Below are 22,290 nucleotides of genomic sequence, written 5' to 3'. Positions count from 1 at the left end.
TCAAGCCTTCAGAGGATTCTGAGGTCCTCATGGTAGCAACACTCTGATTCTTGGGGACAGTGAACATAAGAGCTAGAGACATCACCTCTGACACTCACTCAGTCTTCCACCTTTCCAATGATTCTGCAAGTACCTAATTTCCTTGTGTTAAATTTATTTATGCTTGCTATAAATATTGTATCTTCTTGTTTTCCAGATTAAATACTTACTAATTTTAACATTAAATTCCCTATTGTTTTGAACCAAAGGGAAAAGAAAACCAAATGAGACAAAATACATTTTATAAATGAATGGTGAAAAATAAACCAAGTGATCTTAATCTTAGCAGGTTATGGATAAGAGCTCATCAGTAAGAAAGCACAAAATAATAGGCAGTGTTTGACATTATTAATGTAACCAATTTAATGAAAAGAAAATGATGAAAATAGCAAAGTAGTGATTAAAACACATCTTTTGTGGAAATTGTCAATTAAACTATGTCAAAATATTATGGTTCTATAATGACCAGACAAATTAAAAAAAATAGGTCCTAAGAAAATTTATTTTATCCACTATGGATTTTTAATTGTCATATAATGATCAGACACAACTACTGTCTCATATTAATCTATGAGTTTCTCCTTTCCTTCCACTAGATTTATGTATAATATTAGGATACTGTAATACCCTCCCCTTTTTATTACATTTTATTTTATTTTATTTCTTTTTGGGGTTCCAAAATTCATTGTTTATGCACCACACCCAGTGTTCCATGCAATACGTGTCCTCCATAGTACCCACCACCAGACTCACCCAATCCCCTACCCCCTTCCCTACAAAACCATGTTTGTTTCTCAGAGTCCACAGTCTCTCATGGTTTGTCTCCCCCTCTGATTTCCCCCTACTCACTTCTCCTCTCCATCTCCCAATGACCTCCGTGTTATTCCTTATGCTCCGTAAGTAAGTGAAACCATATGATAATTGGTTCTCTTGGCTTGACTTTTTTCACTAAGCATAATCTCTTCCAGTCCTATCCATGTTGATACAAAAGTTGGGGGTTCATCTTCTCTGATGGAGACATAATAGTCCATTGAATATATTGACCATATTTTCTTTATCCATTTGTCTGTTGAAGGGCATCTTGGTTCTTTCCACTGTTTGGCTATTGTGGCCACTGCTGCCATGAACATTGGGGTACTTCATTTCACTACATTTGTATCTCTGGGGTAAATGCCCAGTAGTGCAATTGCAGGGTCATAAGGTAGCTCTGCTTTTAATTTCTTAAGGAATCTCCACACTGTTTTCCAAAGTGGCTGCACCACTTGCATTCCCACCCAAAGTGTAATAGGGTTCCTTTTCCCCACATCCTCTGCATTACTTGTTACTTATTCTCTTGTTGATTTTGTCCATTTTGTCCATTTTGTCCATTCTGACTGGTGTAAGGTGGTATCTCAATGTGGTTTCGATTTGAATCTCCCTAATGGCTAATGAGGATGAACATTTTTTTCATTTGTCTGTTAGCCATTTGTATGTCTTCTTTGGAGAAGTGTGTGTTCTTGTTTTCCGTCCATTTTTTGACGTGATAATCTGTTTTGTGTGTGTTGAGTTTGAGTTGTATTTTATAGATCTTGGATATCAGCCCTTTGTCTGTAGTGTCATTTGTGAATATCTTCTCCCATTCAGTGGTTGGCCTCTTTGCTTTGTTGACTATTTTTTTTATTTTTATTTATTTTTATTTATTTATTTTTTTTTTGCTGTGCAGAAGCTTTGATCTTGATGAAGTCCCAAAAGTTCATTTTCTCTTTTGTTTTCTTTGCCTTTGGAGACATGTATTGAAAAAAGTTGCAGTGGCCAATGTCAAAGAGGTTATTCCCTATGTTCTCCTCTAGGACTTTGATAGGTTCCTGGCTCACATTGAGGTCTTTTATCCATTTTGGGTATATCTTGGTGTATGGTGTAAGAGAATGGTTGAGTTTCATTCTTCTACACTAGTTGTCCAATTTTCCCAGCACCATTTATTGAAGAAATTGTCTTTTTTCCACTGGATATTTTTTCCTGCTTTGTTAAATATTATTTGGCCATAGAGTTGAGGGACCATATCTGGGCTCTCTACTCTGTTCCACTGTTCTATGTGTCTGTTTTTATGTCAGTACCATGCTGTCTTGCTGATCACAGCTTTGTAGTAAAGCTTGAAATCAGGCAACATGATGTCCCAGTTTTTCTCTTTTACAACATTTCCTTAGCAATTTGGGGTCTTTTCTGGTTCCATACAAATTTTAGGATTGTTTATTCCACCACTTTGAAAAGTGCCAGTGGAATCTTGATCAGGATAGCATTGAAAGTATAGATGGCTCTAGGCAGCATAGACATTTTATCAATGTTTATTCTTCTGATCCATGAGCATGGAATTCTTTCCCATCTTTTTGTGTTTTGTTCAATTTCTTTCATGAGTGTTCTGTAGTTACTTGAGTATAGATCCTTTACATCTTTGGTTAGGTTTATTCCCAGGTATCTTATGATTCTTAGTGCTATAGTAAATGGAATCGATTCTCTAATTTCCCTTTCTATATTTTCGTTGTTAGTGTACAAGAAAGCAACAGATTTCTGTACATTGATTTTGTATCCTGCCACATTACTGAATTATTATATGAGTTCTAGTAGTTTGGGATGGAGTCTTTTGGGTTTTCCATATAAAGTATCATGTCATCTGTGAAGAGAGAGAGTTTGACTTTTTCTTTGCCAATTTGAATACATTTTACTTCTTATTGTTGTCTGATTGCTGTTGCTAGGGCTTCTAGTACTATGTTGAACAACAATGGCAAGAATGGGCATCCCTGTCGTGCTCCTGATCTCAATGGGAAGAATTTCAGTTTTTCCCCATTGAGAACGACATTTGCTGTGAGGTTTTCATAGACAGATTTTAGGAAATTGAGGAATGTTCTTTCTATCCGTATACTTTCAATCATTTTAATCGGAAACAGATGCTGTATCTTGTCAAATGCTTTTTCTGCATCAATTGAGAGGACCATGTGGTTCTTCTCTCTTCTCTTACTGAGTTGTTCTATCACATTGATTGATTTGCAAATGTTGAATCATGCTTTCGTCCCATGGATAAATCCCACCTGGTCATGGTGGATAATCTTTTTAATGTACTGTTTGATCCTATTAGCTATGATCTTTTTGAGAATCTTAGCATCCATGTTCATCAGGGATATTGGTCTGAAAGTCTTCTTTTTGGTAGGGTCTTTGCCTGGTTTGGGAATCAAGGTAATGCTGACTTCATAGAAAGAGTCTGGAAGTTTTTCTTCTGTTTCTATTTTTTGAAACAGTTTTAGGAGAATTTGTATTATTTCTTCTTTGAATGTTTGGTAGAATTCCCCAGGGAATCCATCAGGAGGTTCAGAGGTTTTTGACCACTGCTTCAATCTCATTAATAGATATTGGTCTATTCAGGTTGTCAGTTTCTTCCTGATTCAGTTTTGGAAGTTTATAGGTTTCAAGGAATGCATCCATTTTATCTAGGTTGCTTGATTTTTTGGCATATAACTTTTGATAATTTGTTATCAATTGTTCCAATTTCCTTGGTGTTAGTCATGATCTCTTTCTTTTCATCCATAATTTCATTAATTTGGGTTCTCTCTCTTTTCTTTTAGATTAGTTTGGCCTGTGGTTTATTGATCTTATTGATTCTTTCAAAAAACCAGCTTCTAGTTTCATTGATATGTTCTACTGTATCTCTAGTTTCTATCTCATTGATCTCTGCTCTAATTGTGATTATTTCCCTTTTTGTTTGTGGGCCTGGCTTAATTTACTGTTAATTCTCCAGTTCTTTAAGGTGTAAAGAGAGCTTGTGTATTCTGGATGTTTTTTTTTTTTTTCAATTTTTTTGAGGGAGGCTTGGAGGGCTATGTATTTCCCCCTTAAGACCACCTTTGCCAAAAAAAAAAAAAAAAAAAAAAAAAAAAAAAACACCTTTGCCATATACCATAGGTTGGGATTGAAGTGTCTTCTTTCTCTTTGGTTTCCATGAATTATTTAAGTTTTTCCTTGATTTCATGGTTGATCCAAACATTCTTAAGCAGGGTGGTATTTAGCTTCCAAGTGCTTGAATTCCTTCCAATTTTTTTCTTGTGGTTGAGTTCCAGTTTCAAAACATTGTGGTCTGAGAATATGCAATATATGAATAATTTAAATCTTTTGGTATTGATTGAGCCCAGATTTGTGACCCAACATGTGGTCTATTCTCAAGAAAGTTCCAAGTGTGCTTGAGAAGAATGTGTATTCTGTTGTTTTAGAGTGAAATTTTCTGTATATATCTATGAGATCCATCTGGTCCAATGTGTCATTCAAAGCTCTTGTTTCTTTATTGATTTTCTGCTTGGATGATCTGTCTATTACTGAGAGTGATGTGTTAAGATTCCCTAGTATTAATGTATTCTATAGCAATGTGACTCTTTATCTTGATTAACAGTTGTCTTAGTTAGTTGACTCCTCCTGTATTGGGGGTAAAAATATTTAAACAATTGTTAGATCTTCTTGGTGGATAGAACCTTTAAGAATAATGTATTTTACTTCTTTTTCTCTGACTGTAGTCTTTAGTTAAAAATCTAGTTTATCTGATATGAGAATCACTACCCCAGCATAGTCCTCTTGAGTCCCAAGTGCTATATTTTCCTATGCTGAGGAAACTCATAAACCTTCAGGATGCTTCAAGAATGTTGAACAAGGGGTGTCTGGGTGGCTCAGTGGGTTAGGCTGCTGCCTTTGGCTCAGGTCATGATTTCAGGGTCCTGGGATCGAGTCCCGCATCGGGCTCTCTGCTCAGCAGGGAGCCTGCTTCCTCCTCTCTCTCTCTCTGCCTGTCTCTCTGCCTACTTGTGATCTTTCTCTGTCAAATAAATAAATAAAAATTTTTTAAAAAAAAGAATGTTGAACAAGCAGAGAGAGTCAATTATCATATGGTTTCAATGATTTGTGGAGCATAACAAATAGCATGGAGAACATGGGGAGACAGAGAGGAGAAGGGAGTTGGGGAAATTGGAAAGGGAGATGAACCATGAGAGACTATGGACTCTGAAAAACAATCTTAGGGTTTTGAAGGGGCAGGGGGTGGGAGGACGGGGTACCAGGTGGTGGGTATTATAGAGGGCATGAATTGCATGGAGCACTGGGTGTGGTGCAAAAATAATGAATACTGTTATGCTGAAAATAAATAAAAAATAAATTACAAAAGAAAAAAAAAGAACGTTGAACAAATAATCACGACATTTGAAAAAGTTAAAATAATTCAGGAGCACCACACTGAGCATAACATTCTTTAGTTTTCATTAAAGTTGTTTTCAAATGATCAGGTTGGAAGTGAAAAGTTGAGCAGCATAGTACTTCTTTTGTCTAGCATCACACATCTATTTAATCACTTAATTTTGTAATCAAGGTTCTCTAGGGTATAATTATATTGTGAATGATACAGCATACTATAAACAGACTAGTATAAATTTAACTGTATAACTTTATTTTTAATCCTTAAGTGTTTATTCTATTGATACTCGCATTGTTATTTAATTAACCATTGTCATGTTTATGGTCCTATTACTTCATTAAGTGTGAATAATGTTATGTCTTGCCAACAACATATGCATAATGCACAACTATGACTTTTTCCTTATTTTCTTTTTCACATAATTTCTGTTTCTCAAAATAAATAAGTCACACCAGGCAATAGATTTTTAAAGACTCTTAAAATAGATTTTAAAGTCATACCAGGCAGTAGATTTTAAAGACTCTCAGGAGGCTTAAAGCCCTGGGACTTTAGCTTTCCTTTCATCAATAGTCTAGCTAGGGATCAAAGACGTAAACCAATTGGTCTGTTATTACCTTACCATGGTAGGCTTTCCAAACTGGTAATTTTCCGTAACTATCCTAAAGCAAACAAATACTAGACTCTATTTTTTTTTTAATTATACATATAAGAATTAAATAGGGAATTCAATTAATAATTACAAATTACTAGCTTCTATTTTGGACAAAATTCTGGCGTGTGTTTTGTACATCCTCATTATCTTAGTTATTTCTTACAAAAATCCGTTGAAGAAGACATAACGATTCACACTGTATAAATGAAAATAATGAGGGCAAATCAAGTTAAATTAATGTTTAAAAAAATCAGATTTAGAATTTGTGTCTATGTTTAAGCCAAACCCCTTCCTTTTTTGATACATAATAATACTTTAAAATGTCAATTTATAGTAGTATAATCCATGCTGATAAATCAAGACTTAATACGATCAGATGCACAAATAATTTAAAGAAGAATATAAATGACATTTCAGATAATTACTTAATTTCAAATACTACATCATTAACATCAAAATTTTCTGGTTTAGGGAACTTAAATCCAGAAAATTATATATGAAATAGTAAATGACTTTCCTTAAGTCAGTTTTTCCAAGTCATTTCCAAATTAAATGACTACTGGCATTAGATTCATCTGGGTGTGAGGTCTGGGATTTTAAAAGCTCAATGACTCTTATGAGTTTGAAGACCCTTGCTCAAAACTCACATACTCAGCTGCTTATATGCCATTTTAAGTGCTTAAAGTTATTTGATAAAAATATTTATAACAATTTGTTGCTTTTAATTTCATAAAAAGATAGAACTGAAAGCAACCTACACCAAGAAGATGTAGCAGTAGCTGTGACGACTACTGATAGAGGGTGACAAAAAGGGTAATACTCTCTAATGAAGGAAAGAGTAGGATTCTCACTTTAAAATCTGGTTTCATGATTTAAAAGACTTTCTACTCCTTGGCTCTTCCTTCTCCTAATTTATTCCCCCAATAATTTATGGTAATTGTGATGATGCTTTGATAATCTGCAAATGACCCCAGAATACTTCTTTAAGAAAGTTTTAGCTTCAGTTCTTACTATACCCAATCACCAGGAAAATAATCGTTCACTACTTCATGAGATTTACATCTTCTGAAGCTGTTAGGACTCTTTGTGTTGTAAGCAATAAAAAACATAATTAAAAAAAATTTAAATAGAAAACATAATTCACAGTCTTTAAACAAGTAAGGGGATTTGTCGGTTCACATAACTAAAAGCTTAAAGTAGCATAAGCTTCAGGTGTGATTTGATCAGCATTTCTCTCAGCTCTGCCTTCTTTAGTGTTCTTACCCTGTCCTCAGGCTGTTTTATGTCATGGTAGTGGAATGGCTACTATAATCCTAGGCTTTACAACGCTAGACACATTTTTTAGACAAAAAAAATATATATATACATATATGTTTTTTGTCTAAAAAATGTGTTTACCATTGTAATACATATATGTATTTATATACATATGTGTGTGTGTGTGTGTGTGTGTGTACATATACATCATGGCATTTCCCCCTGCTTGAGCTGGCTTAGGTTACATGCCCTGACCCAAGGATTCTAGACTTAGGCTAGAAAAAAATCTAATAGGCATACCCTGGAAATCGGAGAAGAGTTTTGTGACAGAAATTTGGATTCTGAGACTTGTTTACTGATTCAAATTAAGTGTCTCTGTATTGTCTAGTAGTGTGTTCAATCATATGCTTGAGCTGTCAGGGATCAAAATCAACCTCACATAAGATGTTAGTTTTACATAAGTTTCTGTTATTGCTTCCTTCCATATCTGGTTCCTTAATCAAATGATAATAACCTACTAAGTCTGTACTAGGATCTATCTTCTCTTCTAGTCTTGAGAACCAAAAATCCTATCCCCAACTGAGAAATCAATCAAAACCCCAGTTTCAGTTTCAAGAAAGAATTATTTTCTAGATCCCTTCTGCAGAACCAATAGGAAATAAACAAAGTTTCAATTACAAGGTTGTTACTGAATTTGTAGTATTTGTTTTAAAAATGGTGTGAAAGATAGCTTTTTTGAGAGTGCTTTGTAAATCAATGTCCCTTCTTTTTATATAACATTTTTACTTAATTTTAACAATATATTTACTTTCTGTGATCAAAATAATGCAAATAAAAATATGCATCTACGTCCTTCTTTTAACTGCAATATTAGGATCAGGTGAAAACTAGGCCATTTTATTTATAGTGTCTGAAAAGGAGTAATAGTATATGCAGCAAGATAATCTAATGTAAATTCAACACTTCAGTTTAGGGATATAGAATAAGTAATTTACATTATACAAGGGGATTTAAAGAATAACTGGTAAAAATGAAAATAAACAAGGAGAATAAGTAAACAAGGACATTATTATGCAGACATTTATGAACCATTAAGCATGATTATAGCTATGGAAATAGCTTTCTGTTTGCTAGAGATAACCACTCTAAACTCCAATACATAATATTTTCAATTGCAAATACAAAAATGTTTATAATACAAGTAAAATGAAATACAGTATCTATGCATATTATAATATGGGAAGCAAAGAAATAACAATGTCTGACACTAAGTACTTTTGACCCCAGGAAACATGATTAATAATATTTTTACAAAGATGTATAAGGTAATATATATTTTTAAAAGTGTAGTTTTTTACTGAAAAATTTCCTCAGATATCACTCCTGCTGTGTACTTCAGAAGACAAAGTTAAATGTTCCAGTTGAATCAGAATATCAAAGTTTATAGATTGCTATCATTTCATACACCAAACATCCCCTGACTTTAATCAGAAACATCATGGTCAAAAACACAGCATGGGGTGGAGGGGACAAGATGGCGTGGAAGTAGGAGGAGGCGCTTTTTAAACCTGTACCCTAAAGTGAGTTGATTACCAACCAAAGAACTCCAATAACCCATGAAATCAGCCTGAGATCAGAATTATACATGTCTGGATCTCTACAGAGGCAGAAGAGGTCAGTGGGCAGGTAAAGTTGAGTGGGAACAGCAAACTGATATCGGAAGATAAACAAAAGGGGGAGGGAGACAGCAGAGGCGACCGGTTGGAAAGTAATACCCCTAATACGAGCTAGAGTGTCCTGTGTCTGGGGACCAGCATTAACTTGGAAACTGGTTGAAAGCACTCCAAAAGAGCAAAGGATCGAGGGGGGGAAATTGTGGGAATCGGGGATGCTAGGGATAGGGGCTTAAGTCCCCGGTCCCGGTCCCAGGGCAGCCTCCCCTGGCGCTGAGCCAGAGAGAGTGTGGCAAATAAACCAGGTCTTGGTCTCTAAGCCACCAGCACGCCCAAGAACACTTGGGGTCCGGCTCCTGTGAGAGGCTGGGTGCCTCACCAGAGGACAGAACGCGCATGCCCTGCTATACAGCCTGAGATGCGTGTGCTCCTCATTCTCCCCTAAAAGAGGTACACAAAGGACCGGCCAGCATTCTTTGACCCGTGCCATTGTTTCAGAGCCCAAGATGCGTGCCCCAAATTCTCCCCTGAAAGAGGTGCGCGAAGGCCCAGCCTGGTGCTTTCGGACCTGTGCCCCTTTCTCAGAGCCTGAAAAGCATGCTCAACCCACAGCCTCCCCTGAAAGAGGTGCATGCAAGCCAGGCATTCTTAGACACAGAAAGACCAAGCACTCCCAGTCCGGGTCAGCTGGAAGAGCTCAGTGTGCAATTGCTGCTTGGAACCTCTCCGGCAGTCTTGAGCTGCCCAGACAGATGCCTCTGCTGGGGTTTTGGGTACAAACAAAAGATCCTTCGTCCCCAGGGACCGCGACTTGGAACCTGCTCTGCCAGCTGCCAAAGGGGAACTTATTTGGGCTCTGCAGCCAGACTGAGGCTTCTCTCTGAGAGGGAGGCCAGGATGCAGTTTGTTGTCCTCTAAAACTACAAAAAACATCAAAAGTGGTCAAGGTGAGAGAAGAAAAAAAAAAGTGAACAAACATAAAAACCGCGAGAACAAAAGCCTGAAAAAAAACCAGTTTCCTCAGAGCCCATCCCCTTGAGGGGGGCGGGGGACTTAACTCAGGGAACCTCATTGACTAAAAACCCATGTGGCAGGCCACTCCCCCAGGAAACAAACCAAGAAAGGAAAAAAAAAAAAGACTACAAGAGAACAACCACCACTACTTCATACGACAACTTTTATTTTTAACTCGTTTCCACTATTCTGTTTTTTTTTTAATAGATAAATTTTAAACCGATTTACCCTCACAGTGAGATGTCCAGTACATCAAATTTCATAATTACCTTCTAACCTGAACTTTTTGATACATACACCTGTGCTTTCTTTTGGATTTCTATTTTTTTATTACTTTTTTTTAATTTTAGTTTAGTTTAGTCTAGTTTATTCCTTTTTATTTTTATTTTCTAATATTCATATAGAGTTAAACTTCAAAGTAATCCCCTTTCCCCAATCAATACCACCCCTATAGGAAAACCAATTTTTAATCCCCCTTTATCTTAGGGAAGTTGAGTCATTTAACAAAGATATAAAGATACATCCAGGAAGAATCGAAACAACCTTCCTCATCCACACTGAGAATTTATAACCACTCTCCCATCTTTTTCTTCCACCATTGTTTCTGTGTTATTGTGTTTGTTCTGATAGTATACAAACCTTATACTTGGGGTTCTTTTTGACGAGGTTCTTCCTTTATTTGAAAAAATATATATTTTTTTCCTCTTGTCATATACTTTTATCAGTCTTTGTGTTTTTCCATCTTTGTATGTATACTTCATAAATCTTACCTTGGGGCCCATTTGGGATGAACCTTCTCTTTCATCTTCCCTTTCTTTCTTGTCTCTCTCTCTCTTTTTTTCTTTTTCTTTTCTTTTGTCTCTCATATGGGTCGGAATCCTGATTGCTGAGAAGTGTTCCAGAGTGCACCTTGACGGCACCATGGTCTATACATCCAGCTACAATTGTTCATTCATCTCTCACCAAAATGACTAGGAGGAGAAATGCCCAACAGAAGAAAAATACAGAGGATGGACCTTCAGTAGCACAGCTAACGGCTATAAACATAGACAATATGTCGGAAAGAGAATTCAGACTAACAATTATCCAGGCAATAGCTAGGTTGGAGAAAGCCACGGATGACCAAACAGAATTGATTAGGGCCAAACTGAAAGCGACCAGACAGGGTGTTCACAATGTTAGGGTTGAGCTGAAAACTACCAGGGATGACCTTCACAAATCTCTCAGTGAGTTCCAATCTAATCTAAATTCTCTCAAAGCTAGGGAAACTGAGATAGAAGATAGAATTAGTGATCTGGAGGACAAACAGATAGAGAAAAAGGATCAGGAGGAAGCCTGGAACAAACAGCTTAGAAACCATGAAAACAGAATCAGGGATATAAATGATGTTATGAAATGTTCCATCATCAGAATTATTGGAATCCCTGAAGGAGAGGAGAAAGGAAGAAGTATAGAAGATATAGTAGAACAAGTTCTTCAATAAAATTTTCCCAATCTCGCAAATGGAACCAACGTTCATTTACTAGTGGCTGAATGGTCTCCACTCAAGATTACACATTCCAAATAAAAAAATCATGACAGCTGATAGCCAAATTGAGGAATCATAATTGTAAGTATAATCTCTTGAAAGCCACTAGGACAAAGAGGCTCCTTACGTACAGAGGAAAGCCCATCAGAATAATATCAGACCTGCCCACAGAGACCTGGCAAGCCAGAAAGGGCTGGCAAGATATATTCAGGGCACTAAATGAGAAGAACATGCAGCCAAAAATACTTTATCCAGCATGGCTGACATTCAAAATGGATGGAGAGATAAAGAGTTTCCAAGACTGGCAAGGCTTAAGACTATGCAACCACCAAGTTGACAATACAGGAAATATTAAGGGGGGTCCTATAAAAGAGGAAAAATCCTAAGAATTGCATTGAACAGAAATATAGAGACAATCTACAGAAAGAAAGACTTCAACGGTATAATGTTGTCAATAAAAACGTATCTATCAATACTCACCCTTAATGTGAAGGGCCTAAATGTGCCCATAAAACGGCACAAGGTTGCAGATTGGATAAAACGACAGGACCCATCCATATGTTGTCTACAAGAAACCCATTTTTAACCTAAAGATATAGCCAGACTGAAAGTGTAGGGATGGAGAAGCATCTTTCATGCCAATGGGCTTCAAAAGAAGGTCGGGATAGCGATTCTCATATCAGATAAATTGGATTTTAAACTAAATACCGTAGTCAGTGATACAGAAGGACACTAAATCATTCTTTTTATTTAATTTTTTTATTTTATATAAACATATATTTTTATCCCCAGGGGTACAGGTTTGCACACTTCACAGCACTCACCAAAGCACATAACCTCCCCAATGTCCATAACCCCACCCCCCTTCTGCAAGCCCCCCTCCCCCCAGCGACCCTCAGTTTGTTTTGTGAGATTAAGAGTCACTTGTGGTTTGTCTCCCTCGCAATTAAATCTTGTTTCATTGATACTTCTCCTACACACTTAGCAAACTCAACACCCAAAGAACAAATAATCCAATCAAGAAATGGGCAGAGGACATGAACAGACATTTCTGCAAAGAAGACATCCAGATGGCCAACAGACACATGAAAAAGTGCTCCATATCACTCGGCATCAGGGAAATACAAATCAAAACCACAATGAGATATCACCTCACACCAGTCAGAATGGCTAAAATCAACAAGTCAGGAAATGACAGATGCTGGCGAGGATGCGGAGAAAAGGGAACCCTCCTACACTGTTGGTGGGAATGCAAGCTGGTGCAACCTCTCTGGAAAAAAGCATGGAGGTTCCTCAAAATGTTGAAAATAGAACTGCCCTATGACCCAGCAATTGCACTATTGGGTATTTACCCTAAAGATACAAACGTAGTGATCCAAAGGGGCATGTGTACTCGGATGTTTATAGCAGCAATGTCCACAATAGCCAAACTATGGAAAGAACCTAGATGTCCATCAACAGATGAATGGATCAAGAAGATGTGGTATATATACACAATGGAATACTATGCAGCCATCAAAAGAAATGAAATCTTGCCATTTGCGACAACATGGATGGAACTAGAGCGTATCATGCTTAGCGAAATAAGTCAAGTGGAGAAAGACAACTATCATATGATCTCCCTGATATGAGGAAGTGGTGATGCAACATGGGGGCTTAAGTGGGTACGAGAAGAATAAATGAAAGAAGATGGGATTGGGAGGGAGACAAACCATAAGTGACTCTTAATCTCACAAAACAAACTGAGGGTTGCTGGGAGGAGGGGGTTTGGGAGAAGGGGGTGGTATTATGGACATTGGGGAGGGTATGTGTTTTGGTGAGTGCTGTGAAGTGTGTAAACCTGGAGATTCACAGACCTGTACCCCTGGGGATAAAAATATATGTTTATAAAAAGTAAAAAATTATATTAAAAAAAAACAAAAAAAAAACCCACATTGAGATGCTATCTTACACCAGTTAGAAAGGTCAAAATTAGCAAGACAGGAAACAACATGTGTTGGAGGGGATATGGAGAAATGGGAACTATCTTACACTGTTGGTGGGAATGCAAGTTGGTGCAGCCACTTTGGAGAACAGTGTGGAGATTCCTCAAGAAATTAAAAATAGAGCTTCTCTATGACCCTGCAATTGCACTCCTGGGTATTTACCCCAAAGATACAGATGTAGTGAAAAGAAGGGACATCTGTACCCCAATGTTTATAGCAGCAATGGCCATGGTCGCCAAACTGTGGAAAGAACCAAGATGCCCTTCAACAGACGAATGGATGAGGAAGATGTGGCCCATATAAACTATGGAGTATTATGCCTCCATCAGAAAAGATAAATACCCAACTTTTGTATCAACATGGATGGGATTGGAAGAGATTATGCTGAGTGAAATAAGTCAAGCAGAGAGAGTCAATTATCATATGGTTTCACTTATTTGTGGAGCATAACAAATAGCATGGAGGACAAGGGGAGATGGAGAGGAGAAGGGAATTGAGGGAAATTGAAAGAAGATGTGAACCATGAGAGACTATGGACTCTGAAAAACAATCTGAGGGTTTTGAAGGGGTGGGGGGTGGAAGGTTGGGGGAACCAGGTGGTGGGTATTAGAGAGGGCACATATTGCATGGAGCACTGGTTGTTGTGCAAAAAACAATGAATACTGTTACGCTGAAAATAATTTTTTTTTTAAATGAAAAATAAAATCTCCAAACAAACGAAAGCCCAGGTCCAGATGGCTTCCCAGGGGAATTCTACTAAACATTTAAAGAAGAATTAATTCTTATTCTCCTGAAACTGTTCCAAAAAATAGAAATGGAAGGAAAACTTCCAAACTCATTTTGTGAGGCCAGCATCACCTTGATCCCAAAACCAGACAGGGATGCCATCAAAAAAGAGAATTACAGACCAATATCCTTGATGAACACAGATTCAAGAATTCTAACTAAAATGCTATCCAATAGGATCCAACAGTACATTAAGAGGATTATTCACCACAAACAACTGGGATTTATTCCAGGGCTACCAGGTTGGTTCAACATCCGCAAGTCAATCAATGTGATACAATGCATTAATAAAAGAAAGAACAAGAATCATATGATACTCTCAATAGATGCTGAAAAAACATTTGACAATGTACAGTATCCTTTCAAAATCAAAACTCTTCAAAGTGTAGGGATAGAGGGCACATACCTCTATATTATCAAAGCCATCTATGAAAAACCCTCCGCAAATATCATTCTCAATGGAGAAAAACTGAAAGCTTTTCCGCTAAGGTTAGGAACACCACAGGGATGTCTATTACCACCACTGCTATTCAACATAGTACTAGAAGTACTAGCCTCATTAATCAGACAACACAAAGAAATTAAAGGCACCCAAATTGGCAAAGAAGAAGTCAAACTATCACTCTTTGCAGATGATATGATACTATATGTGGAAAACCCAAAAGACTCCACTCCAAATCTGCTAGAACTTGTACAGGAATTCAGCAAAGTGTCAGGATATAAAATCAATGCACAGAAAGCAGTTTCATTTCTTTAAACCAACACAAGACAGAAGAAAGAGAACTTAAGGAGTTAATCCCATTTACAATTGCACCCAAAACCATATGATACCTAGGAATAAACCTAGCCAAAGAGGCAAAGAACCTATATTCAGAAAACTTCAGAGCACTCATGAAAGAAATTGAGGAAGACAAAAAGAAATGGAAAAAATGTTCCAAGCTCATGGACTGGAGGAACAAATATTGTGAAAATATCTATGCTACCTAAAGCAATCTTCACATTTAATGCAATCCTTATCAAAATCCCATCCATTTTTTTCAAAGAAATGAAACAAATAATCCTAAAATTTATATGGAGCCAGAAAAGACCTTGAATAGCCAAGGGAATATTGAAAAAGAAAGCCAAAGTTGGTGGCATCACAATTCCAGACTTCAAGCTGTATTACAAAGCTGTCATCATCAAGATCGGTGGAACAGACTAGAGAACCCAGAAATAGACCCTCAACTCTATGGTCAACTAATCTTCAACAAAGTAGGAAAGAATGTCCAATGGAAAAAAGGCAACCTCTTCAACAAATGGCTTTGTGAAAATTGGAAGGCCACATACAGAAAATGAAATTGTACCATTTCCTTACACCACACACAAGAATAGACTCAAAATGGATGAAATACCTCAATGTGAGAAAGGAATCCATCAAAATCCTTGGGGAGAACACAGGCAGCAACCTCTTCAACCTCAGCCGCAACTTCTTCCTAGGAACATTGCCAAAGGCAAGGGAAGCAAGGGCAAAAATGAACTATTGGGATTTCATAAAGATCAAAAGCTTTTGCACAGTAAAGGATACAGTCATCAAAACCAAAAGACAACTGACAGAGCAGTAGAAGATATTTGCAAACGACATATCAGATAAAGGGTTAATAGCCCAAATCTATAAAGAACTTAACAAACTAACACCCAAAGAACAAATAACCCAATCAAGAAATGGGCAGAGGACATAAACAGACATTTCTGCAAAGAAGACATCCTGATGGCCAACAGACACATGAAAAAGTGCTCCACATCACTCAGCATCAGGGAAACACAAATCAAAACCACAATGAGATACCACCTCACACCAGTCAGAATGGCTAAAATTAACAAGTCAGGAAATGACAGATGCTGGCAAGGATGCGGAGAAAGGGGAACTCTCCTACACTGTTGGTGGGAATGCAAGCTGGTACAACCCTGTCTAAAACAGCATGGAGGTTCCTCAAAAAGTTGAAGATAGATCTACCATATGACCCAGCAATTGTACTACTGCGTATTTACCCTAAAGATACAAAGATAGTGATCTGAAGGGGCCCATGCCCCCGAATGTTTATAGCAGCAATGTCCACAGTAGCCAAAGTGTGGAAAGAGCTTAGATGTCCTTCCACAGATGAACAGATAAAGAAGAAGTGGTGTATATATATGCAATGGAATACTGTGCAGCCATCAAAAGAAATGAAATCTTGCCCTTTGGGACAATGTGGGTAGAACTAGAGGGTATTATGCTTAGTGAAGTAAGACAGTCGGAGAAAGATAACTATTATATGATTTCCCTGATATGAGGAAATGGATATGCAACATGGGGGGTTTGAGCAGTAGGAAAAGAATAAATGAAACAGGATGGAATTGGAGGGAGACAAACCATAAGAGACTCTTAATGTCACAAAACAAACTGAGGGGGGGATTGGGGGAAAGAGGGTAGGGAGACAATGTTGGGGTTATGGTCATTGGGGAGGGTGTGTGCTATGGTGGGTGCTCTGAAGTGTGTAAGCCTGGCGATTCACAGACCTGTACCCCTGGGCCAATAATACATTATATGTTTATAAAAAACATTTTTTAATTTAAAATAAATAAATAAATAGATGATGGGGATTAATGAGTACAGTTTCTGGTATGAGCACGAGATGTTTTAAGTGTTGAATCATTAATTGTATACCTGAAACTAATATTACACTGTATGTTAACTAAGAAGAATTTAAATAAAAATGCTAAAAAATTAGGTTTCTCAAATATTTTTAATATACATTTTGAAATAGAGTAAAAAATATCAGTCAAAAAATTTACAAAATAAAAGGATAAAAAATATGACACCATAAACATAAAATGTCGAGAAACGTTAATAAAATGTATTGTTCTTACAATGGGTTCAAACTTAAACAATGATTAACCTAATATAAACTTTTATATGCATAGAATATTATATATAAACCCTATGGTAATCACAAATTGAAAAACATATAAAAGATGTAAAATAATAAACTGAAAGGAATCCAAGCATATCAATAAAAAATGCCTTCTAAGAACAAGGAAATAGATTAATAGAAGAAAGGAGCAGAGTAGAAGTATGAAAACTGTAAATGAATTAAGAAAATAACAATAGTTACATACTTACAAATAATTACTTTATTCAAACGGACTAAATGGTCCAATTAAAAGACAGGGTAACTGAATGGGTAAAAAGCGAAACACATCAATATGCTTCTTGCAATAGACTCATTTCAGAAATAAAGACAATTCAGATTAAAAGTAAAGCTATAGAAAAACATTTATCATTCCAATGAAAAGAAAAAGTTATTTGAGGTAGCAATATTTATACCAAAATGTAGACTTTGTGAAAAAGACTGTAAGAAGAAACAAAGAAAAATACTACATAATTATAAAGGAAGTAATCCAATAAGAATATACAACAATTGTAAGTATTTTTGCATCCAACACTGGAGCACCCAAATATATAAAGCAATTATTAACAAACATGAAGAAACTAATCAAGAGTAATGAAATAGGGATGCCACTGAGGGTGGTTTAGTCAGTTAAGCCTCTGCCTTTCAGCTCATATCTTGATCCCTGGATCCTAGGATCAAGTTCCCCAAGTAGCTCCTTATTCAGTGGAGAGCCTGCTTCTCCCTCTTCCGGCCACTCCTCCTGCTTGTGCTGTCTATCTTGATCTCTCTCTCTCTCTCTCTCTCTCTCTGACAAACAAATAAATAAATAAAAATCTTTTTAAAAAACAGTAATACAATAATCATAGAGGACTTTAACATCCCACATACATAAAGGGATAAATCGTCCAGTCAGAAAATTAAAAAGAAAACTCGATTTGAAAAACACATTGGACCAGATAGATCAAACAGATATATTCAGAACCTCCCATCCTAAAACAGCAAAATACACATTTTTTTTCATGAGCTCACAGAACAGTCTCCAGACTGTCACATATTAGGTCACAAAGCATGTCTCAACAAATTCAAAAAGATGGAAGTTTTAGGATGCAGATTTTCTGGCCACAGCTGTATGAAAGTAGAAATCAGTCACAAGAAAAAAAATCTAGAAAGACCACAAATACGTGGAGATTAAATAAAATGCTATTAAACAATTAATGGCTTACCCAAGAAATTAAAGAGGAGTTAAAAAAAATACATGGAAACAAATGAAAGTGAAAACCCAACAGTCCTAAGTCTTGGGATGTAGCAAAATCTCTTCTTAAAGGGAAAATTAGGGCAATACAGGCCTATATCAAAAATCAAGAAAAATCTCAAGTAAATATCCTGACCTTATACCAAAAGGAACTAGAAAAAAAGAACAAAGCCCGAAGCAAATAGAAAAAGTAATAATAAGGATAACAGCAGAAAGAAATGAAAAATACTAAAAAAGAACCTATAAAAGAAATACATAAAATCAGAAACTTTTTTAAAAGACAAATGAAGTTGAAAATCCTTTGCACATCAAAAAACAAAAATGAGAAAAAGGACTCAAATAAATAAGAACTAAAAGATAAAAAATAACAAACAACACCACAGAAATAAAAAGGATTATAAGACCATATTATGAAAAATATATGTCAACAAATTGGACAACCTATAAAATTGCATAAATTCCTAGAAACATCTAAACTACCAAAACTGAAGCAAGAAGTAATAAAAAAGTTGAACAGACCACTTACTAGCAATGGAATGGTATCAGCAATCAAAAACAACCAACAAACAAAAGCCCTGGACCAGATGGCCTCACAGGATAATCTACCATTTAAAGAAGAATTAATACCTATTCTCAAACTATTCTGAAAATACAAGAGAAAGGGAAATTTTCCAATTCATTTAATGAAACTAACTCTACCCTGACATCAGATAAGGATACTGCAAAAAACAAAAGAGAACTACAGGCCAGTATCCCTGATGAACATAGGTGCAAAAGTCCTCAACAAAATATTAGCAAACAAATCCAATGCATTCACAATAATCACTTACCATGATCAAGTGGGAGTTATTCCTGTGATGCAAGGGTGGTTCAATATTTACAAATCAAACAATGTGACACATCACATCAAGAAGAGAAAGGATTAAAAAAAAAGTGATTATCTCAAAAAAGATGTAAAAAATGCATTTGATGAAATAGAAAATGCCTTCATGATATAAATTTTCAACAAAGTATATTTAGAGAGAATATACCTCAAAATAATAAAGGTCATATATGAAAAACACACAACAAACATCACACTCAATGGGGAAAAACTGAGAGCTCTCCCCCTAAGATCCGGAACAAGATAAGGATGTGCCCTTTCACCACTTTTATTCAACACAGTACTGGAAGTCCTAGCCACAGCAATAAGACAAGAAAAGGGAATAAATGCATTCAAATTGGTAAGGATGAAGTAAAATTTTGACTATTTGCAGATGACTTCATACTGCACATAGAAAACCCTTATGATCACCAAAAAACTACTAGAATTGAAAAATGAGATGAATAAAGTTGTAAAATACAAAAATCAATGTACAGAAATCTGTTGCATTTCTGTACACTACTAATGAAGCAGCAGAAAGAAAAAAGGAATCAGTCCCATTTACAATTGCACCAGAAAGAATAAAATGCATAGGAATACACTTAGGCAAGAAAGTAAAAGAGGTATAGCCCCCAAACTATAAAATATTGTTGAAAGTAATTGAAGAGGACACAAATAAATGGAAAGATATTTGATGTTCTTGGATTGTGGGAATAAATATTGTTAAAATAACCACACTACCCAAAGCAATCTTTAACAAATTTCCAATAGCATTTTTCACAGAAGTAGAACAAAAGTTCCTAAAATTTATATAGACCCACAAAAGACTCTGAATAGACAAAACAATCTTCAAAAATAAAACAAAACTGGAAATATCACAATCTTAGATTTCAAGATATACTACAAAGCTATCATAATCAAAACAGTATGATATTGGAACAAAAATTGACATAGGTGAATGGAACAGAACAGAGAGACCAGAAATAAATTTGTGCTTATAGAGTCAATTAATCTAGCAGAAAGCAGGAATGAACATACAATGGGAAAAAGTCCCTTCAACAAATGGTGTTGGGAAAACTGGTCAACTACATGCAAAAGAATGAAACTTGGACACTTTCTTAAATCATATACAAAAATAAACTCAAAGTGGATTAAAGATATAAATGTGAGACTGAAGCCACAGAATTCCTAGAAGAAAACATAATCAGTCAGTCATCTCTTTTACATCAGCCATGGAGATATTTTTCTAGGTATAAGTCTCCTTTGGCAAGGGAAATAGAAGAAAAAATAAACTATTGGGACTGTAACAAAATTAAAAAAAAAAAAAAGACTTTTGACAGCCAAGGAAATTATCCACAAAACAAAAAGACAACCCACCAAATGGAAAAAGATATTTACAAATGATATTTTCATTAAGTGGTTAATATCCAAAATACATAAAGAACTTACATAACTCAACACCAAACAAAACAAAACAAAGCAAAAAAACCCTAAATAATCCAATTTAAAAACGGACAGGGTAGATAAAAATTTTACTCTGACATGAAAAAGAATGTCATCTTTCTACTTACAACAACATGAATGGATTTAGAAGTTATAATGCTAAATCAAAAGTCAGAAAAAGTCATAAAAAGACAGATGTCATATGATTTCACTCAAACAGAATTTAGGAAACAAAATGAACAAGCAAAGAAAAAAGTGACAAAAAAGCAGACTCTTAAATATGGGGAACAAACTGGTGATTGCCAGAGAGGAGGTCATGGGGGATGGATGAAATAGATGGAAGTTATTAAGAATACACTTACTATTATGAGCACTGAGTAATGTGTAGAATTGTTGAATCATATGGTACACCTGAAACTAAAATAACACTATATGTTAATTATACTTAAATTTTAAAATAAGATGGGAATATGTTATTTTATGTAAATTATACCTGAATATTTTTATTAGATGCATATGAGCAATACAAGTCAAGAAATATATGTGAAATAAAGGCAAAAGTTCAGGATCTTGTTTTAGCCCTAGGCCTACTTTCGAAAGCAATATAGGAAATTCTCAAAAGAAACTCCATTAGCAAAGATTAAGTGAACAGGCTGTTAGGAAAATCATCATGAAAGTTTCCCAGGAAAAAGCCTAAAGGGAGGTAGCCACTTCCTAGATATAGCAGAAACTTTGGACCATCTACCTAATAGCTACTATATCCTTCTTATTTACTGCTAAAACTACAGTTTAATTCAAGAATTCTACCCTTCCTCCATGTGTCCCATGGGTAAGTCCTGAGTATTGTAATGTAATTGTAGTGACCTCTTAACTTCAACAAATGTTTGACTTATAGGTGGGCATGTAATTCACTTTTGGCTCATAAAGAGCCATAATGAGACATAAACAGAGATCTGTTGGAGGTTTATGACAAATCTTTCTTCTTAAAAAGACACAAAAGAGGAAAAACTCTCCTTTATTTCATGGGATATTCTCCTTTCTGGAATAGTCATCTTGTGACCATGAGGGAAAATAGCCTGGAGACAAAACAAGGACACTGAAGATATCAGAACAAAAAATTGAAAGGGCCTGATTTCTGATGGTGTCACTGAGTCAATGTAATGACCTACACAGGATACGTCTACTCTGAATTTCTTTAATGAGGGAAATAAATTTCTTCCTCTTATATTCAACTTTTTTCTTGGTTTTCTCCTACTTAATGTTGAAGGCATTGTCTAACTGATGCTTGCACTGCTATGGCAGGCTTTGGAAGGAACTCACTGAAAAATAAGTAAGTACCTTAGTGAATGGCAATTTTCCATATAGCAAATAGCAATTCAATATGAAATTAAATATTCATATCAAATTGAGAATGGAAGGCAAACTACTATAAATACCCAGGATAGATTAAACTTTAATTGGCTACACTTGACAAAAACATAGCTTAAATAAAAAGAAAAAAAATACTTTAAGTCTATATGCAATCTGAAGTGGAAAATGGAGATAATTTTCCAAATAATTCACTTTTGCGTGAAAGTGAAATAATAAACCCATAATAAACCTGGGTTTATTATGAAAATTCTGTAAGCTGTATATGAGTACATTTTGAGAGCAGAATATGGCTACATGTGAAATGCATAAATTAATGAAA

The sequence above is a fragment of the Mustela putorius genome, unplaced genomic scaffold (genome assembly GCF_011764305.1).
Source record: "Mustela putorius furo isolate JIRA1106 unplaced genomic scaffold, ASM1176430v1.1 tig00003846_pilon_pilon_pilon, whole genome shotgun sequence".
Lineage (NCBI taxonomy): Eukaryota > Metazoa > Chordata > Mammalia > Carnivora > Mustelidae > Mustela > Mustela putorius.
The sequence above is the reverse complement of the archived record's forward strand: the minus strand, read 5'-3'. Positions refer to the sequence as shown.